Source organism: Lycorma delicatula, chromosome 3, assembly GCF_047948215.1.
Source record: "Lycorma delicatula isolate Av1 chromosome 3, ASM4794821v1, whole genome shotgun sequence".
In the NCBI taxonomy this organism is placed as follows: Eukaryota; Metazoa; Arthropoda; class Insecta; order Hemiptera; family Fulgoridae; genus Lycorma; species Lycorma delicatula.
In genome coordinates, this window is record NC_134457.1 from 207,870,174 (window position 1) to 207,891,805 (window position 21,632).

Consider the following 21,632-nt stretch of genomic DNA (forward strand, 5'->3'; position numbering starts at 1 on the left):
AGTATTACAAACACATGTCAGTTTTTACATCACTACTGCTTACTCTCTCATTAAGTCGCAACATAATGAATCGTAGTTAATAACATTCCTGGGACCATACCATGTAAGGAATTTTAAGTTTACGATTAAAAGAATTTTTTTTTTTTAAATATCATAAATAAAAACATTAAATACACAAACTGTCAAAAACATTACTCTATTTCTTAATTTTGTTGCTTGAAAAATTGTAATTTTTTTTTTTCAGTTATAAAATAATGATTTAAAAACTGCATTATATGAATTATTTTCTGCTGAAACATCACCTTTTTTTGGAGCACAGTACACACTGGAGTCTAGTGAGTATAAAATTACTTGTATCGCTCTCTTTATACATTACTACATACACAGTAAATAGGCAGCAACCCAATAATTCAGACTTGGTAGGACTCTGAACTTGGAGTGGATCAGCAAATCCCAGATTTTAAAAAATTACCTTTGCTGTATGTATATACAGTTGGGAGAACTCAATTTAAATTTGCTAATTAAAGTTTTAGAAAAATTTGTTGTAAAAGTATAAAATTAAAAGATTTACATATTCAATTTTAAATAAGTTACAGATGTAGCAACTTGATATCAGTTTGGCAGACTACTTAAAGTAACTATTATTCAAATATAAGTTATTAAACTTAATTATCAGCTTTTAAACTTTAAATGAACCATTTAATTAGTTTTATTTCTGTGACTATTTTTATAATAAATTATGTTCCACTAATATAATATCAAAATACACCAAATTTCTGCCCAAGTTAGACTTCAATATTTCCATTCTAACTTGTGCCACTATTATCTCAACATTATGTTAGTGAGCTCCTTATGTGTTTAAAAAAAAGTAATTTTACAAAAATAATATAGTTTTTGTAAATATGTTAAAACTGTTACTTTGTTAAGTGTTCAATTTTGATTCGTGCTTTCTAACTAGACATTTTAAACAGTCCCAGTAATTTTGAATCATGTCAGTCCTCAAATTGTTTGTAAATAAAGTTGCAGTGATAAAATAAATTACAAGGTTCATTTTAGTTTAACAACACTTAATTCTTCAACATTTTGATTTACATATTCTCAAAGCAATTCTGTTAACTTGGCATAATTTTAATAAAGAAGCATTTCCAAAATTAATTGATATAATCAACTCAGACTTCTCTAAATTAACCAAAGTCCATTTAAATTAACTATTATATCAAAGTCTAGAATAATTTTTTTATAATTATTAATAATAATTACATTATTGTATTAGTATAATTACAAAATGTAAATTGATAATCATTAGCTACAAAATGAAAGCAGCATACAGTTTCAATTGAATTTGTAACTACATGCAGTTGAAATTTGGTAATAATGCTTATAGATTGTTAACTAGAATAAGTTGACTGGAGTAAAATTCTCTTTTTTAAATTTATCTCATATCTCACTCATTAACAATTTTTCAGAAAAAGTAATATTTAACTTTTCTTTTTTTTAACTTACTTTATTTAGATAAATTAGATTTTCTGAAGAATAGGAAACTTGACTTTACTCAATTAGCATTTAAGCCATTACTTTTTGTACATCCTTTGGTTAGGAAAAACAGAAGCCCTTGAACTTTCCCACTGATATAAAAAAGAATTGTCAGTCTCCTTAGCCCCAGTAAAAAAGTGACTGCCTTGCCTAACAAAACTTAAATAGAAGCTGACCCAATCGCCATAGCATTCAACCAAGGAAGAAAGTATAAAAAAAAAGATAAAGAAAGGGAGTGAAAAAGAGGGAAGGGGAGAGGAAATGATCAATTCACAGAGGGACTGTGTCTGATTGGGACAGTTCAATGTCTTCCCTATCTGTGAAATATATTAAAAATGTAACAAAGTATGTTTTAAATTATCAGTATAGAGTTAGGCATGTAAGTAGCTAAGAGTACAGCTGTTATCTTTGTGAAATAAGATATTTAAGGTTAAATAACCAAACCAAGTAAGTAATAAATTAATGCTATCAGTGAAGTGTTAACACCTTTTATGTTGGTGAATAGATATCCTCATTTACAATTACAGTAGTGTTTATAAAGTTATCTGTGCATTCAGAAAAGGTCTGTACATAAAAATCAATTTGAATGTATAAAAAATTGGAAACTTATGATAGGTATTTATTTTCTCTATCTCTTTCTCTCTATGTATCTATCTATATCTATACAAATGTGTGTGTGTGTGTGTGCACATACACATGTTATTTTATTTTAATTCTATTTAATTGTGCATTTTATTGTTAATAATTTTTTTCCTTTTCCCCAAACCTAATTTTTTGAAGATTCTTTTTCAGTTTACTTTCTGATGATTATTTTGATCATTAATTTTCTAATATACTAGTTTTTTTCAATATGTTAATAATATATTTATTTTAGATATTTTATTTACAATTAGCATTATTATTATTATTGAAATTTTTTATTATTATTGTTACAGAGTATACTGTGCTTTTTTTAGCATTTGCTTTCTACACCTAGGTCGAGCTTAAAATAATTAATTTTAAGCTTTACTCGGTTTTTGTTTCTTTAGCAATGAAACAATTAACCATTGAACTCTCTATTTTGTTTGATTTATTATATTGTTTTTTTATTTCATTTCAAATGTTTTACTTTTATGCACATTAAATAGGAGAGAAGACTGATTGTGCCCCTGAAAAAGGTTTTTACCCTGTAAAAAAGGCAACATCTCCAGTATTAAACACTGAATTAAGATATAAACAAAAATTTGTTCATATTGTATTCATTATTTTTACTTCATTAATATAACTAAGTTTCATTAATATAACACTCATTAATATTTCACTCTCATTAATATAACTGTTTCCATTAATATAACTAGTGTCCACAGTCAAATTTTGAAACATTTCCAGTTTTTAGTACTTTGCAGAAATCTTTATTAAATCTTATCAAAATTTACTAAATCTTATTCTATTAAATTGAGTTAGAGGTTGCCTAGATTTAAAGTTTTACTTTAAATAACACAAAGTTTAACACATAAATGTTTTTGCATAAAGAAGTGCATCTTATTACTCTTTAGGTAAATATATCTATGTTTTATATTTTTAGATTTTATATACTTACTATATTCATTATAAATGAAGTGTGTGTGTGTGTATGTGTAAAAAAATCACTTACATTTAGATGGGTGCTGGATTATGGAATGCTCTTTGTCTTTCTTTGCACAAACTTATGCATTTTTTACTTTTCAGTGTAATATAATTGATGCGATATAATCATGTGATTGATTACCATAAAGTAACCCTAGACAATTTAAGATCTAGTCCAATAACCTGCATGTTTTCAATAAATTTTAAGTACCATCAACCAACATTGTCATTAGTCATTAATAAACATCCAACAGCATGTTGCTACACACTAAATTACATTTTAAGTAACATGTTCAAAAACAGGTTAAGTTAGTTGACTAACTTCTTGCATTCAGAATTCAGCCATGAAATCTATTAAAATTAAAAACAGAACCTAACCACTTGAAAAAAAAATTGGAAAGGTTCCAGTTTTGAATTGGAACTAAAATATTTGGAAGCCAAAAGGTTCCTAATGATCTATGGTCATTTCATTAAATCTGGGGAGCCTTTTCTCCTTAATTTGGCCCTCTCAATTAGTCATTAATATTACAAAGAAATTCTTGGATTCTACAAAGAAAGAGAGGAAATTAAGTAGTGGGTGAGTGTATACTTGAGAATATAAAAAGTAGAGTACTGTTCTAACTTCCTTTTGTCAAAGTATCATCAGCAATAATTTCGTTTAAAAAAAAAGTGCTTTAGCTTTAATTATGTTCATTAAGCAAACTATAAGATGTCATCTCATCGTCACTATTAAGAAATCATCAATGGTGTAATATTATTAGCTAACATAAAATTTTTAGTAACATACATACATACACCTAATCATATTCTTTCAGTACTGAGTAGTAGTCCTGTTAGTCTGAACCATTGTAATTTAAAAGTTAAGATAATTTAAAGTGGGGTTTTAAAAAAGGGAAATTAACTCTGTAAATGCAATGAAGAGATATGTTAAATTTAAATAAAATAAAAAAGTGAAATATTTAAGAACCATCTACAAAAAAAAAAAATTGAAAACTAGAATTAGGTGTAAATATTTAAACAGTCATCATCAGATGATATAAAATAATTAATAAAAAATAATTTTTTTTTTTGTCTTCAGTCATTTGACTGGTTTGATGCAGCTCTCCAAGATTCCCTATCCAGTGCTAGTCGTTTCATTTCAGTATACCCTCTACATCCTACATCCCTAATAATTTGTTTTACATATTCCAAACGTGGCCTACCTACACAATTTTTTCCTTCTACCTGTCCTTCCAATATCAAAGCGACTATTCCAGGATGCCTTAGTATGTGGCCTATAAGTCTGTCTCTTCTTTTAACTATATTTTTCCAAATGCTTCTTTCTTCATCTATTTGCCGCAATACCTCTTCATTTGTCACTTTATCCACCCATCTGATTTTTAACATTCTCCTATAGCATCACATTTCAAAAGCTTCTAATCTTTTCTTCTCAGATACTCCGATTGTCCAAGTTTCACTTCCATATAAAGCGACACTCTAAACATACACTTTCAAAAATCTTTTCCTGACATTTAAATTAATTTTTGATGTAAACAAATTATATTTCTTACTGAAGGCTCGTTTAACTTGTGCTATTTGGCATTTTATATCACTCCTGCTTCGTACATCTTTAGTAATTCTACTTCCCAAATAACAAAATTGTTCTACCTCCATAATCTTTTCTCCTCCTATTTTCACATTCAGTGGTCCATCTTTGTTATTTCTACTACATTTCATTACTTTTGTTTTGTTCTCATTTATTTTCATGCGATAGTTCTTGCGTAGGACTTCATCTATGCCGTTCATTGTTTCTTCTAAATCCTTTTTACTCTCGGCTAGAATTACTATATCATCAGCAAATCGTAGCATCTTTATCTTTTCTTCTTGTACTGTTACTCCGAATCTAAATTGTTCTTTAACATCATTAACTGCTAGTTCCATGTAAAGATTAAAAAGTAACGGAGATAGGGAACATCCTTGTCGGACTCCCTTTCTTATTACGGCTTCTTTCGTATGTTCTTCAATTGTTACTGTTGCTGTTTGGTTCCTGTACATGTTAGCAATTGTTCTTCTATCTCTGTATTTGAACCCTAATTTTTTAAAATGCTGAACTATTTATTCCAGTCTACGTTATCGAATGCCTTTACTAGGTCTATAAACGCCAAGTATGTTGGTTTGTTTTTCTTTAATCTTCCTTCTACTATTAATCTGAGGCCTAAAATTGCTTCCCTTGTCCCTATACTTTTCCTGAAACCAAATTGGTCTTCTCCTAATACTTCTTCCACTCTCCTCTCAGTTCTTCTGTATAGAATTCTAGTTAAGATTTTTGATGCATGACTAGTTAAACTAATTGTTCTGTATTCTTCACATTTATCTGCCCCTGCTTTCTTTGGTATCATGACTATAACACTTTTTTTGAAGTCTGATGGAAATTCCCCTTTTTCATAAATATTACACACCAGTTTGTATAATCTATCAATCGCTTCCTCACCTGCACTGCGCAGTAATTCTACAGGTATTCCGTCTATTCCAGGAGCCTTTCTGCCATTTAAATCTTTTAATGCTCTCTTAAATTCAGATCTCATTTATTGTTTCTCCCATTTCATCTTCCTCAACTTCCTCTTCTTCCTCTATAAAACCATTTTCTAATTCATTTCCTCCGTATAACTATTCAATATATTCCACCCATCTATCGACTTTACCTTTCGTATTATATATTGGTGTACCATCTTTGTTTAACACATTATTAGATTTTAATTTATGTACGCCAAAATTTTCCTTAACTTTCCTGTATGCTCCGTCTATTTTACTAATGTTCATTTCTCTTTCCTTTTCTGAACACTTTTCTTTAATCCACTCTTCTTTCCCCAGTTTGCACTTCCTGTTTATAGCATTTCTTAATGCCGATAGTTCCTTTTACTTTCTTCAGCACTAGCATTCTTATATTTTCTACGTTCATCCATCAGCTGCAATATATCGTCTGAAACCAAAGGTTTTCTACCAGTTCTCTTTATTCCGCCTAAGTTTGCTTCTACTGATTTAAGAATTTCCTTTTTAACATTCTCCCATTCTTCTTCTACATTTTCTACCTTATCTTTTTTACTCAGACCTCTTGCGATGTCCTCCTCAAAAACCAAACTTCTTTACCTCCTCTTCCTCAAGCTTCTCTAAATTCCACCGATTCATCTGACACCTTTTCTTTAGGTTTTTAAACCCCAATCTACATTTCATTATCACCAAATTATGGTCGCTATCAATGTCTGCTCCAGGGTAAGTTTTGCAGTCAACGAGTTGATTTCTAAATCTTTGCTTAACCATGATATAATCTATCTGATACCTTGCAGTATCGCCTGGTTTTTTCCAAGTGTATATTCTTTTATTATGATTTTTAAATTGGGTGTTGGCAATTACTAAATTATACTTCGTGCAAAACTCTATAAGTCGGTCCCCTCTTTCATTCCTTTTGCCCAGCCCGCACTCACCCACCATACTTTCTTCCTTGCCTTTTACGTGTTTAATTGCTTCATCAATCTCTTCGTATACACACTCTACCTCATCATCATCATGGGCGCTTGTAGGCATATAGACGTTAACAATCGTTGTCGGTTTAGGTTTTATTTTATCCTTATTACAATGATTCTAAAAAAATAAATACAAAAGTAAAACATTCAAACAGATAAAATAAAAACAATGTGTTACTTAAAAGTAACACTTTTACAACAAATCGTTTACTATGTCTGTGAAATAAATGAAACCCCTTCTATATTAACCAGATAATAAAGCTACACATTATAATTTTAGCTAACTTCTATTTTTCACCCTTGTAAGGTTGTATTACTTTTAATTTTATTTTATCTGGGTAGAATATTTTTGGTGCTTCATAAGTGCTGATTTTTTGCCTATTGTCAATTGATTTTACTTATTGATTTTATTTTTTTGTAAGTATTAATTTTGTACATACTTAAAGGTTTTTCATTTTTTGTAAACTTTGCTTGTGTCTCTTTGTTATTTTAAAGTAGTTGTTTCTTTTTTTTCTAAAAAATCTGTACATTTTTTAAGTCTTACATTCACTAACAATTACACTACAAAATTATTAAATAATACAATAAAAGCTGCAAAATAAAGTATCTTATTTTGCACCAACAATCATTTCAGTAAACTGGTCGTCTTTATTATACTTATGTTCCTCTAGATACAGTACTATTATTAAAGTGAAATGATTTCACCTTAAATAAATTACTTTCAAGTATACATTGGCACAGCTCATTATCTAAATAGATACATAAGTATATATATATATATATATATATATATATATATGTACTTATTGATAAATTGTTTTTGAGTGATGGAAAAATATGTTTAAAGTTTGCTTACGTCAGTGCAATGAAGATGGTAATGATTTAATTAAGATTTAATTAAGATGGTAACGCAATAAATTCTTGGCTTAGTTACAACAGTATAGATTTTTTAAAGGTAAACCCTAAAAATGGATAAACAATGATAGCAACTTTTTTTTTTTAACTTTTACTAATTATTCAATTTAATTATTTTTGAGACAGTATTTAATTAAATACTTCATCTACTTTTTATTAATATAAGTTGTAATAAATTATTTCAGGAATTATACAAATTAATGACTTTTATAAAGAATTCAGATATTCCTTGTTATTTTTTTATTGAATAATTAAGTCATTTAATTTCTGCTCTTGAGTTGAACCAGTACCAATAAAGCAATTTGTAACTAAAAAACATACATTTATTTGTTGATTTACATTGCTTTTTCAGTCTTTCTTTTGATTTTAATGCATGAAAAGTACCCAAACTATCAGACACTAATCAAGTTGCTTTCTGTGAGAGTAATGTTGTTTATTATACAACATTGTTTGGTGAACAGTTTCACTTATTAACCTGAATACATTTGTATATTTTGGTGGACTTGGCATATCAAAATGCAACTGTAGTGAGAAAAGCAAATGGAGACCATTTCACTCATCACTTTCCTACTAAGTCTGGATTTCTTATTGTTATTTGGATTTGTTATTCTTGAGAATGACGTTGTCATTTTTGACTGGCTTTTAACTCATATTAGACACCTATAACTGTTTTAAGTTATGGCATTTAACAAACTGTATAACAACAAAGTTCATACTAACTTGAAGTGAATGATAAATATGAATTTTGACGTAAAGTTCATGTTGTGAATTAGTCATGTTCTGTATCCACTCTGAAATGATAGTGCAGGAATAGATTCTTCCTGATTTACCTCTCTAAACTCTTAGTTGCAAAGATTATTGAATGAGAATGATAAATTAAGATTACTTACAGTACAACAATACTACATATAGAAAAAAAGAACAAATGTTAATTATTTATTCTGTAAAGCAAATTTATTTATTTCTTAACCCATAAATGCTACACTTAATATATTTATTATTTTGTATTGTATTGCTTCGAGACTTTACAAAATATAAGAATACTTACTTTTGTTCCATTGAATATTACATTACATAAACAGATTTTCTATTAAATAAACTTTATTGTAATTACAAATAACTAATTCATATATGTATATATATATAAATACGTACCCAAAGCATATACATATATTTAAGAGGTAATGAAGTTGACATATCAAAACCTATAGAACCTTGCTGGCCCCTCTTTTTATATATATTCAAAATTTGTTTTATTGAAATTTTGCCAATCAGAGTAAATTTCAGTTCTATTATTTCAGACAAATAGGGTTAAGCTGTATAAAAAATTAAATACTTGAAACTAATACAAATTAAAATAAGTTGATGTAACATTACATAATACTACTACAAGTATTTACTTGTATTACTGTAGAATCATTCAACTCATAGAGTATTGCATTCTTATCATTGTGTATCATTAAAAAAATTAATGAATTTATAAGTGATTAATTTAAATAACTTGTAAAATAGATTACATGAACAATAATATAACAGTTTATGTGCCAATTTCATTGAATTTTTTTTTAATAATGTTTTTTTTTTTTTTTTGTTTCCTAAGCACACTCATAAATATGTTTGTAATCATTTTAATTGAAATCATGACATTCTGAAGACTCTAAACAATGTCAATTTTTGTTAAGTTTTTTTAATAATAATAATATCACTATAATAGTAGTTTTATTATGATAAATTACTGTTATATGTGTACCTAATTATAAATAAGAAGTATTAAACTATTTTTTATTACTGAACAAGTAATATTAGATAAGTTACTACCTAATTATTGTAATGAGTAATTAGGATTTAAGTGTAATAGTAAATTAGTACTGTGGTTTATAAAATGTATATACACACATAAAATATAGATATAAACAAGCTTCTGTGATTGTTGTATGTTTAAAATACTTTCATATGACTTCAGTGTAAGAACTATTTAGCTTCTCTAACTTTAATACCATACTTTATATTATAAACATAGTCTTGTTTTAATAACGTAGTGTTTTAAAAATTCTCATCATTCTTTTATTGTAACTGTAATAGAATTCATCCATGAAGTTTTGTGAAATAGTTTATGCTTTTAAAATAGTTTTATGGTTTTTATGCTGTTATTAAGATCTTTCCACTGTGTGATTTCTTCAGTTATAAACAAATTTAAGAAATTTTGTTTATAATAAAAACTATTACTATCCCCATATGAATTGGAACAGTGTTAATACTTGATAGTTTTCCACAAAAAGATGTTCATTATTTTACTGCTATTTACTATTTATCCCAGCCTTTCTTACTGATATGATCCATATAAAGCAGAACTAGGTATCATTGATTGTAATTTTGCTCTCTAGTCATGATATTAACAGAATAAAGGTGTTGCTAGTAGGACTAATATCACCGTTTCAAAAAATTGTTATGTTGACATGCACAAATATAAAGCGGCTAAGTGAATGAAAATCCATTGTATCTCTCATTTTCTCTAATTAGCTTGATATGGGATGCTTGTTATTCTTTGAATAATTATCATTTTCGCTAGTGATGTGTGCCTTTTGTTGCTTAAAATTAAGTTTTAGCATCAAACTTACCTAATCTGGAGAAAGGTGTATGAAAAAAGAGCATCACTTTGAAATATTTTATAAATATTTTTATAAAAATTTGCTTAAACCTGATAAAATTACTGTGACTAAAACAGGTCCTTGCAAGCAGAGAAGACCCACCAGGACACTTATGTTACTCACACTTACCAGCTTGTAATTGTTTTTAAAATTTATATTGTCATTTTTTTTATCAAAATATATGTGAATAAAGTAGTCCTAAGTGAGAATAATTCAGTAAACTAGGATTTTAGAAGCAAGAAATATAACGAAAAATTTTTATCTAACAGCTATTTATTAAGATGTTGTGATCGTAAATCACATAGTGGAAGTAAGGCAAAGTAAGCTAAATATTATTTCAATGAAAAATGATTATGTACCAGAACAGTAAGAGCATGTAACTTACCTGCTTTTTACATATACAAGCAGGAAAATGCACTTTCACAGTTCTTGTCTCCATCTTCAGTACCTCTTAAATATTCATTATTACATATTAATAAGAATGTGTAATTGTCACATAATTTACATAATATGAGTAAGTGATGACTCTTTCTAGTACACTTTCTAGTACAGTGATTGTATATGACAATCGCTGATGTATGAGATATGCATAAATATGTGTTAAGATAAATTAATCACCAAAGCAGAAAGTTTGATTTATTTACTGAACAGTGATCTGAATTGTTTTACAGTAATTTTCATCATAAAAAACTTATCGTTTATATGAACTTATTAAATTAAAAAAAAAAAAACCTCGTTGTGCAACAGTTGTTGGTAATAAGACCTTTTATTGGATCTTGGGTAAGACAGGGCCTGCATCCCTTACAACCTGTTGGCTCCACAACAGATGGATTATCATAGGGAGTAGTATCCTGGAAAATGAAGATCATAAAATGCTAACAATCAAAATCACATTCAGTGATGTGGTTCCTGTAGAACAGTGAAGTTAAGGATGCTATGTGCAGTCCATACACACTGTTGGATATTTTTAGTGGAAATGACTGTAGCAGTCAATGCCATTTAAAAAATAAAAAAACTCTTGTTCAGGAAAATGTTCTAATGATGATGGTGAGGAAACAAAGTTTTCTATTATAGTATTTTACCAATGCTACAAAATAGCATTAAGTAAATCATCATAATTACTTAAGTTGGCAGCACTGTTATAAAAACTAGTACAGTGTATTTTATATTGCATTTTCCTTTTGAAACAGCTCTTATTGTTAAAAACTGTTGTACAGACTATTTTATTAAATTTGATGTGCGCATGTGACCATATGAATATGATAAATTCATTATGATGAAGACATGAACCAGTTTTTTCTCTTTTTTCTAGTTTTAATTGATCCTTAATATTTCAGTAGAGGAATAGTATTAATTAAAAATAATTCTATTATAATTATTCTTTGTTGACAAAATTAAATAACTGTAATCTTGCCTCAGAACAATGAATAGATGTAATTAATGCCTGTAATTAACTTGAAGAAGAGGAGCTCAACAACAATTAACTCCTCTCTTTATTCCACTTCATTTTTTGAATGCCCTGTAACAGATACCAATAGTTGATAATGAAATGAATTTTTATAGCATCTGAAAAAATGCCATGCCTGACCAGAACTCAACCCAGAACATCTGGGTTAACTACATATTTTTTTAATTGAAATCTGACAAACATATAGTAACTAACCTAAAAAAAAACTTGAAGAAACAAGAGCTCTGAAAGAGCTTTTTTCCTTTTATAAAGGAGGACTGTTATGAATACTTCATGTATTATCTTAATATATTTATCAGAATAATTAGACAGTGATATAAATTTAATTTTTCAGATGTTTGAAAATGACATTTATTCAACTTTGAACTTATATTAAAAGCAGAGATCTGTTTTTTATTAATTTTTCAGTTAGCTTTATACATAGCTTGCCTCAAATTGTTTGCACTGTCCATATAAGCTAACACATAATATATTTACATAAATGATGTAAATTTAAAATAACTATGTTAAAACATATATATATATATATAATATATTTTCTCTAATATTGTAATTCTGTGTTCATTATACAACATTATCGGTGTGCCTTTCTTCATGTGGGTTTCTACTATTATGTAGTTATCAGTAGTTATGCTTTTTCTTATGTAGTATGTAATCTATTAAATTCTTCATATAGTTTATATGCACTGTAACAGATCATTAATTTTTTTAAATGAATTATACTATTTAAGCTTTGTATATCCGTGCCATTTACTACATTTTTTTTAACAAAATATTTATTTCTTAAAATCTGTTTTGTTTTTTAATGCTTCATTTTTATTTTAATTGAATTTCAGTTGCAATATATAAATGTGAATCTTTCCTTCATAACAAAAATAAAGATAATGAATATATTCATTACAAAAATTGAAAAAATAATAAATAAATGTTTTCTTCTAATAACTGATCTAAGAGTGTAAGTGAGTGTTGTAAAAGAGGTAACTATATATATAGTTAACAATAATTTATATAATGTATATATAATATATATATATATACATTATATAAATTATTGTTAACATCTTTAACTTAATATCTTCAATTTTTGTAAGTAAAAATATTTGCACTTCATTGGTTTTCATTTTATTTTTTTCTTCACCTTATTAAAAAGTATTCTCCCATTGTAATTTTCTAAAGATAATTGGTATGGTGTAACCAAATGTGGACTTTTTTCCTTTTTGACTAAACCTATCACCAACATAATAAATCTTATATGAATGTAACTCCCTGGAATTATGTTTAAAAATAATTATTGAAATGAACAGATGAAGTCACCCAAATTACAAATATATTCACCAGAAAAAATTTCAACTGAATTTTAACAATTCTTAGTTTACTACAAATTACCTAATTGAATGAATTTTTGATTAAAAAGTTAAATCTCTTTCCCCCCCTAGAATTTTCCCATCTGATATATCTACTGTACAATATAGTAACATTTATATAGCTACCTGTAGTTTAGATAGGTTGGCTAACAGAAATATTTATAAAATTCTAGGTAATGATGAACTTTACACATATAGCTTCTTTATCATAAAAATACATTTTGCAACTGAGATATGATATTAGCTAATAGGCAAGACATTAGGCCTACACTGTACACATAATATAAATTACATCAAGTACATTTAAACTAAATACTGTTTAATACAAATCTGAGCTCCAGTCATGTTATTTTAAATTAATGATATAATACTATGCATAACAGTATTTTAATTTAATTTTCAAAACAGCCATTTAGTGTTACTCATACAGTGATCTGGTTGGAATCATGTGAGCAATCGTGTTTTAACTAATATGTTCATAAACCTGAAGCCAAAGTAACCATTTGTCAGTTGGCTATTGCAGAAACAATAAAATCTGATTTTAAACTGAACTTTGAGCAATTATTTTATAAAATCATGTGATCAAAATTGAGAGCAGTATTTATGTTAAATTTCATATGAAAAATCTGTAAACTGTTACTGAAATGTTGAAGTTTCTGAACGTAAAATACTGTGTGGATTCTTTTAAAAAAATCAAGGTATTTGAGTGGTGTAATATTAACAGAGGATGATGATATTATGCACAGTCGCACACAAATGTTTGATTAATGATAAATGAAAAAACATATTTTGCTGATATGATTCCAAGATTCTGTTTAGAGGCCTCTTAAATTGTGGCCTTGAAAGTAGATCATTCATCACAATAATATTCCAAATTATGGTACATTCAATATAATACTAGCATCAACATTTCATTTAAGGTTCTGTTTTCTGCAAAAAAATCAATATCTGAATTGGTAAATTGAATTGGTAACCAGTGAATAAATACAACAGGGAAACTATTTCAAATTCAACAGTATCCACTAATGTACAATTTCAAAGTTATGTTTTTACATGTATATTTTGCAAATTAGACTGATTGTCACCTTATGTAGAGCACATTTATTATCCAAATTAGTCGGCTGATAGAAAACAATTTAACTCAGCATGAATTAAAAACATAAAAATATTCCATCATGCTCATTCAGACAAATGTTTTTCTTTAAAAAAAATAAACATTACTAAAACTCATTTTTTTATAATTTCAGTTATTCCTTATGTTGAATCACTTCCGTGTGCAATTTAGTTTTGGTAACTCTCCATTATCATATCCTAAACTGTAAACTTCTCATTACTGTATTCATTAATTAATTCTGATATGCCAGGTACAAAATTTTATATGTATCATCTAAGTTCTTTCAAATATTTCTGTGATTATTAGTAAATGCTTTGCTTTTAAGTTTAACTTAGGCTACTTTACATTTTATATTGGATTCATAAACATCAATGTCATTTAGGATGCTAACATTAAAAATCAAAACTCCTTTAAAAAGATCTTTTTTTATAAAAACAATTTACAGTAATTCTTAATGAGTATAAAATGTTTTTATACATAATGTATAACAACTATCTGGCATTCAGAAAGAATCCGTTAAAAATAAAAACTAATTGGCATTTTGAAAAATTGTCACTAATGGGTGCATATATGGTTGAATAAATGACAGTATGTGAGTAATTCACAAGTAAACCATTTATTTGTCTTCTGTAAATAAAATAAAATAAAATAGAGAATTTCTCTGTACAAATAAAACCATGAGAAATGAGAAGAAAATAAAATATAAACAAGAAATATAATAAACTCTGTGAAAAAACTATTAAAAACACTTTATTATAAAATTTGGTTTAATTTTCATTGCTAAAATTTGTATTTGAAAAATACAGTCTGACTGCAGCATAATATTTGTATTTTTAAAATCTGTAAAAAGTTTACACATATATTATGTGACCAACATAATTTCTCATCCATTGTTTAGAGATTATGCTGTTTGGGGGTAATTTACAAAAAAATCTTAGTTTATAGACTGAGGATTTTAAAACTGTGTTTTTGTAAATGTTATGTTGTTGGGAAGTGTATATTAATAAAGGTAAAGAAGTTTTTAGAATCTTACTTTTGGTCATAATTGAAAATTTTATACCATGATCATAAATTCCTTTAGTATGGAGGAATGATCATGCAGTAGCCTTTAAAGCATTTTACGCAACAGAAATAGATTAATTTCTCGCATTATTTATTATTATTTTCATTGTTTATTATTCATAACAGTATCTGTTCCCAGTCTTTCATATAGCTGTGATGCACGTAAAGCTACAATAATAAATACGTAAATGCTACAATAGGTACCAATCAAATTTGCTTTTCTTGAGATATTGATGTTGAATATACAGCTATTTTTTTTTTTTTTTGTAAACAGTGTGATTGTGAAGGTATCCCTTTTCAGCCTCAAGATCATCAATAGGCTTGAAATACAAATGTAGCACCTGTAAATTCAGTTTAATAATGACAGCAACAGCAAACCGCATTCTGCCTTAATTCTTTAGCCTGACACCAGATGCTTGTTATTCATGAGAATGATTTAGGAAGTGGCTAGTATTTGGTGTTAACTTCTCTAAAATCTATTTGATAACAGCACATACCTAATAAACTAATAAAATATCAACAACTTCAGAAGTAGTGTTGTTTGCTTTCCTATAATTCAGTAATTTAAATGATAAATTGTATGAAATTTTATCACAAAAATGACAGCCTACAAAAAAGCGCTACTCTAATCCCATGAAGCATGAAACAATCAAAATGATCAAGGGTATAAAAATTTCAGTTTGATCAAGTTCAAAAGAATGAGAATGAAAAATACATCTCATTGAATCCTGTTATCCTCTACACTTTTCAACATACCATTTAAAAATATATTTGTATATTTGTCTGTCAAAAGTATACTGTAATGACAGCAGATATTCAAAAATAGTCTTTGACAGAATACCAATACTGCCAAAATCTGTATTTGAGTCTGCTGTCAAATATAATTCACACAATAAAATTGGATTGTATCTTCACTGATTCTTCATTTATTCTTTGAGGAGCACAAAAACTCAAATGCTGAAACAAAACTTACTATCAATAGTGAATTTATCAGTTTATCACTTCTTTGTAAGACTCACTTTACAGCTTACTATAAGAATTTTTTTAGTTTACATTTTGTCCCAGTCATTGTAACTTACTTACAGTTCCTCCCTGGTTTTAGCTGTTCATTAAACCTGTTGCATTCCCTTGACTTTATTTTTTAATTCCTTAAAATTTCATTATATACAGTCCTTACTTAAGCTTTAACCTGACTTAAGCCTTAATTACTTAACTATATAACTTGCTTAAAATATTTTCTACTGTATTTGATCCCCTTCACAGAAAGTGGAATTTTTAACACAAATCATCAGCTTCTATGAATATTTTGATTAAAAAAAAACAACAAAATAGAAAATAATAAAATGCATTAATATTTTTTTTTTTTTTTTTTTTTTAATAAATATGTGTAATTCAGCATTCCTCCATGAGATTTTTCCTGCTGGAAATTTCTAACCTCCTACACATATTCATTATCTGTATAATAAATTTTTGTCTAAAAAATTAAATACGAGGGTAAGACAATTATTATCCGCAATTTAGTTATATTTTTGTTTATGTTGGTAGTGCTGTCGTGTTGCGTAGATGACGCATGCTAGTTTAATTGTTAGGTCTGTGGAGGTTTGATGCTGCTAGGTTAGTTCCATTACCGCTGCCCTTCCATTAAGCATCGCTGCTCCGCTTTCTGTTTGCACCAAAGAATAGCAACGTTCAGTGATCCGTTTTTTGTGGTCGGAAGGTGTATCACGGCCGAAATTAATCGAAGACTTTCGGTACAATACGAGAACAGTGTATTGCCGCAACGGAGTGTCTACGAATGGATTGAAATATTCAAAAATGGTCGCACAAGTGTTACGCACGACGAAGGAGCCGGACGACAGTTTACCGCTAGAAATGAGGAAAACATTTAGCGTGTACGTGACATGGTTTTCTTAGACAGACGAGTAATTATTGATGAAGTGGCACATCGTCTCCAAATTAGTCACGGTTCTGCCCACGAAATCATCCACAACAGACTTGGGTTTCGTCTGTGTAAGATGGGTCCCAAAACAACTCGCACAGTTAGATGAACAAACGCGCTTGGACATCTGCCAAAAACATTTGGATCGCTATGGTAACGAACGGGACATGTTCTTAGACAGAGTCATCACTCGAAACATGAAACCATCATTAGGAGCCGGAGAGTAAACGGCAGAGAATGGAATGGAAACGTGCAAATTCGCCCTGCAAAAAAAAGTTTAAGACCCAAACGTCCGCAGGAAAACTGATGCTTACGGTTTTTGGGACTCACAAGGTCCAGTACTGGAACATTATGAGGAAAGGGACACGACATTAAACAGTGCGCATTACAGTGAGATGCTTACTGCCAAGCTGAAGCCTGCAATTCGAAGCAAATGCCGAGAACTGCTGTCGAAAGGTGTTGTGTTGTTCCACGACAATGCCCGTCCACATACTGCTGCCCACACTGCTGAAACTCATCCACTCCAGAAGTACTGCCTCATCCTCCGTATAGTCCTGATCTTGCCCCTTCTGACTACCACTTGTTTGGTCTACTCAAAGAGGCATTAAGGGGCCGTCGATTTACCTCATACGAAACAGTGAAAGAAGCGGTGCATTCCTGGCTCTCAGCTCAACCGAAAACCTTCTTTTATGAGGGTATCAAGAAGCTTGTACGATGGACCAAGTGCATTGAAATGCAAGGGGACTATGTACATGTGTTGGAAAATGATGTACATGTAAGTTTCCTATTTGTATTGTAATAAAATTTATAACTACATTGCAGATAATAATTGACTTACTCTCGTATACTGTAAATTATAAACTGATCACTTATCTTTATCAGTCCCTTATTTGTATAATACCAAATTATTTGTACTAAATTATTATTTGTAATTGTATTAAATTTGTAAAATTTAAAAACATTACTAAGGTATTATAATACTATTTGTTTTTAATTAAATTTTTTTTTGTTTTAGAAAGAAACATATATGACATTAATTACTAAATTCTATTTCTTATATAATGCATCAAAATAAAATAAAATAGAATGTATGTATTAAAATAAAATAAATAAAATTTGTTTTCAACGATAAGAAGAATAAAATTGGATAAATTTTGTTGTTACATAAATATTATTAACAGATGTTCATTTCTCTAACAGAGTTTCCAAATATTACACATACAAATGTTTTTTTCCTTTGGAATGAATTTTTAAGTTAACTTTACTGAGGGTAATTCCTCTCCGATACTGTTATTACACCAGAAACTTAACACACACAAGTTAGGGTCATGGGAGGGGATTTCCACGTACAATTTTTTTCCTGATGGGTAAAAAATACTTACTGACTGATTGCTTACTGACTTACTTATTTACATCATATAATACAGTTACACTAGCACAATAGGAGCTCACCTGTCAAATTAATGTAGATACCAAGGTGTGTTTTAGCAAGAAGGAGTGGACGTACCGTCACAATAATATTAATTTGATTTCTTTAGAATCAGCAAAAATCAGTTGAACCAAAAATACTTAAAAAAGAAAAATAATCATAAAATTAAAAAATTAAAACTAACTAAAAAGTCATAAATTTTACAATGAAATGTTGAGCTATATAATAAATACACAATTTTTAAATAATACCCCAAAAAATTTCAGCAATTTTTATAGATAGATGGAAATTCTATAATTTATGAGGTTTATTTGTTAGATATTCACTATTGGTAGACGGTAAAAATTAATTTAAAAGTGTTTTAAATTAAGTGGCAATTAAAAAAATTTTAATCGATTAGGAAAAGTCAGAAATAGAGATTTCTCTTATTTATCATAAATTAATATGTTAACAGAGTTACAGGTAACTTAAATGAAGGTTATATACATTGTTGGTACTTAACTTATTTGCTTGTGACTAATATGGAAATTGTTAGACTTACAAATTATTTGATGTAGGTTATAAAGGGTTATTCACAAATCATATCTAGATGTAACTAATAAATGTAAATTATAATTGCTAGGTGAGAAGTTTAAATCATGCACATGATTCGCTACTTATTTTAGTGGTTATAAGATTGTTGTTTCAAACAATGCCGCTTTCAGCATGTCTTGTAAAATATAAACAGAATTCTCTAATGTTTGATCGCAAATGTTATTTTTTGTAACCTAAGAATTAATGATTTAGATTAGTCATTCATTTTGTGGGACACTGAAAAAAATACAAAAGAAGTATTAAAAACAGATTTTAATGTAAATTTTCTCTGATAGAATAGAAAGAAACATTATTTCTGACATGATCTGTATAATATATATTATTGTATTCAAATCTGAATAAAATGTTTGTTTGTTTAACATCAAAACTCTCAGAAAAAGCAACTCCACTGGTGCTTCCTAAAGCTCAGGTCTTCCTTAATCATTGTCATACTCATAAGAAGTAAAAGCTTTTTGTAAAGCAACAAATTAAGTTTATTTTTTGATGAGAATTATTGCAATATATACAAAGAGCTTTGGTCGTATGGGGAAAATATTTATCATATGATAAGTGGTCTCAAGTATGATTCAATAATGACATAAGTGAAATGGTCTAATGATTCAAAAAAATTTTGAGAATTGCATGTTTCTTATGTTACAAATAAATGAACAAACCATTGCTTTGGTTGGATGACAGCGATAAATAAAGTTTCTGAAGAACAAGGTATATTATTAAAATTGAGCGCTTAATGTGTTCTGATTGTTACAGCAGTTCTGTGATGTAACAGTACTCTGGTTTAATCAGGTTTTTGTTTTTTTTTATTTTTACAACCATGTTTTTTTTTTGTTTCTTTATTGTCATTACCATCAAGTCCACTCATTTACATGCAAATTTTACTGATTGTAAGATAACTGAGGTGATAAATAATGCAAGACCATTGCCAGGGATCAGATCAGAGATCGGTTGCAATATTATAAACTGCAATGTACAATAATCACAGTCTTGGTGTATACCAAAGTCTGTTATCTATCTACATTAATAACATGTTAAACAATGAGCAAAAGATTAAGTTTATCTGATGTGTTATTTAAAAACTCAGCACAGTAATACTATTTCTACAAAAGAAGCTTTAAATTTCATTAGCCAAAAAAAAACTTTTAAATTTCTAAACAATTTATTAAAAATAAAAACAAAAAAAATTTGTTCCTTTCTTATTAATAACAGAATTATGCAAAGTAATAACAAACAATGCAGGTTGTTTTGTTTGAGAAAATTAAAGATTTTTTTATGGTTTTCAGAATAAATGACAAATTTTTTAAGTAATACTTGTATATATAAGGTTAAAGGTATGGAAATGTCAAACATCTTTGTCTTCTTAATAGACGGTTTGCAGTAATATTGATTAGAAATAAAGAAACAGAAGCTTATATTTATATGTTGAAAGTATCTTCTGGTTTTCTTGAAGAAAACCCAACATGTAATACATTTTAGATGAGAATACATTTTTTTTTTGTGTTCAGTCATTTGACTGGTCTGATGCAGCTCCCCAAGATTCACTATCTAATGTTAGTCGTTTCATTTCACATACCTCCTACATCCTACACCCCTAAAAATTTGTTTTGTATACTCCAAACGTTGCCTGCCTGCCTGCAAATTTTTCCTTCTACCTATCCGTCCAATATTAAAGCAACTATTCCAGGATGCCTTAATATAAGACCTATAAGTCTGTTTCTTAACTATATTTTTCCAAATGCTTCTTTCTTCATCAATTTGCCGTAACACTTCTTCACTTGTCATTTTATCCACCCATCTGATTTTTAATATTCTCCTATAGCACCACATTTCAAAGCTTCTGATCTTTTCCTCTCAGGTACTCTGATCATCCAAGTTTCACTTCCGTGTAAAGCTATGCTCCAAACATATACTTTGAAAAAGTTTTCCTGACAATTTAATTTAATTAATTTTAAATGTAAACAAATTATATTTATGACTGAAGGCTTGTTCCGCCTTTGCTATTTGGAATTTTATATTGCTACTGCTTCATCCATCTTTAGTAATTCTACTTCTCAAATAACAAAATTCTTCTACCTCCATAATCTTTTCTCTTCCTACTTTTACATTCAGTGGTCCATCTTCATTATTTCTACTACATTTCATTACTTTCGTTTTGTTCATGTTAATTTTCTTGTGGTAGTTCTTGCGTAGGACTTCATCCATGCCGTGTTCATTGTTTCTTCTAAATGTTTTTTACTCTCAGCTAGAATTACTATATCATCAGCAAATCGTAGCATCTTTATCTTTTACCTTGTACTGTTACTCTAGATCTAAATTGTTCTTTAACATCATTAACTTCTAGTTCTATGTAAAGATTAAAAAGTAACGGGGACTCCCTTTGTTATTACAGCTTCTTTCTTATGTTCATCAATTATTACTGTTGCTGTCAGGTTCCTGTAAATGTTAGCAGTTCTTCTATCTCTGTATT

The 21,632-nt window shown here is 28.4% G+C and overlaps 1 long non-coding RNA gene across 2 annotated transcripts in view; it reads right to left on the minus strand.

Moving 5' to 3' along the window:
* Positions 1 to 9,424: 9,424 nt before the first annotated feature.
* Positions 9,425 to 21,632, minus strand: part of LOC142322389 (uncharacterized) — a 66,665-nt gene continuing 54,457 nt past the window's right edge. The window contains exons 2-3 of one of the 2 annotated variants that reach the window (XR_012755831.1): positions 18,601 to 18,716; positions 9,425 to 11,720 (exon numbers count right to left, since the gene is read on the minus strand). This is a non-coding gene — a long non-coding RNA (uncharacterized LOC142322389). Of the gene's footprint in view, positions 11,721 to 12,224; positions 12,356 to 18,600; positions 18,717 to 21,632 lie in introns of those variants that run through there. The other variant, XR_012755832.1, reaches the window with a different exon arrangement.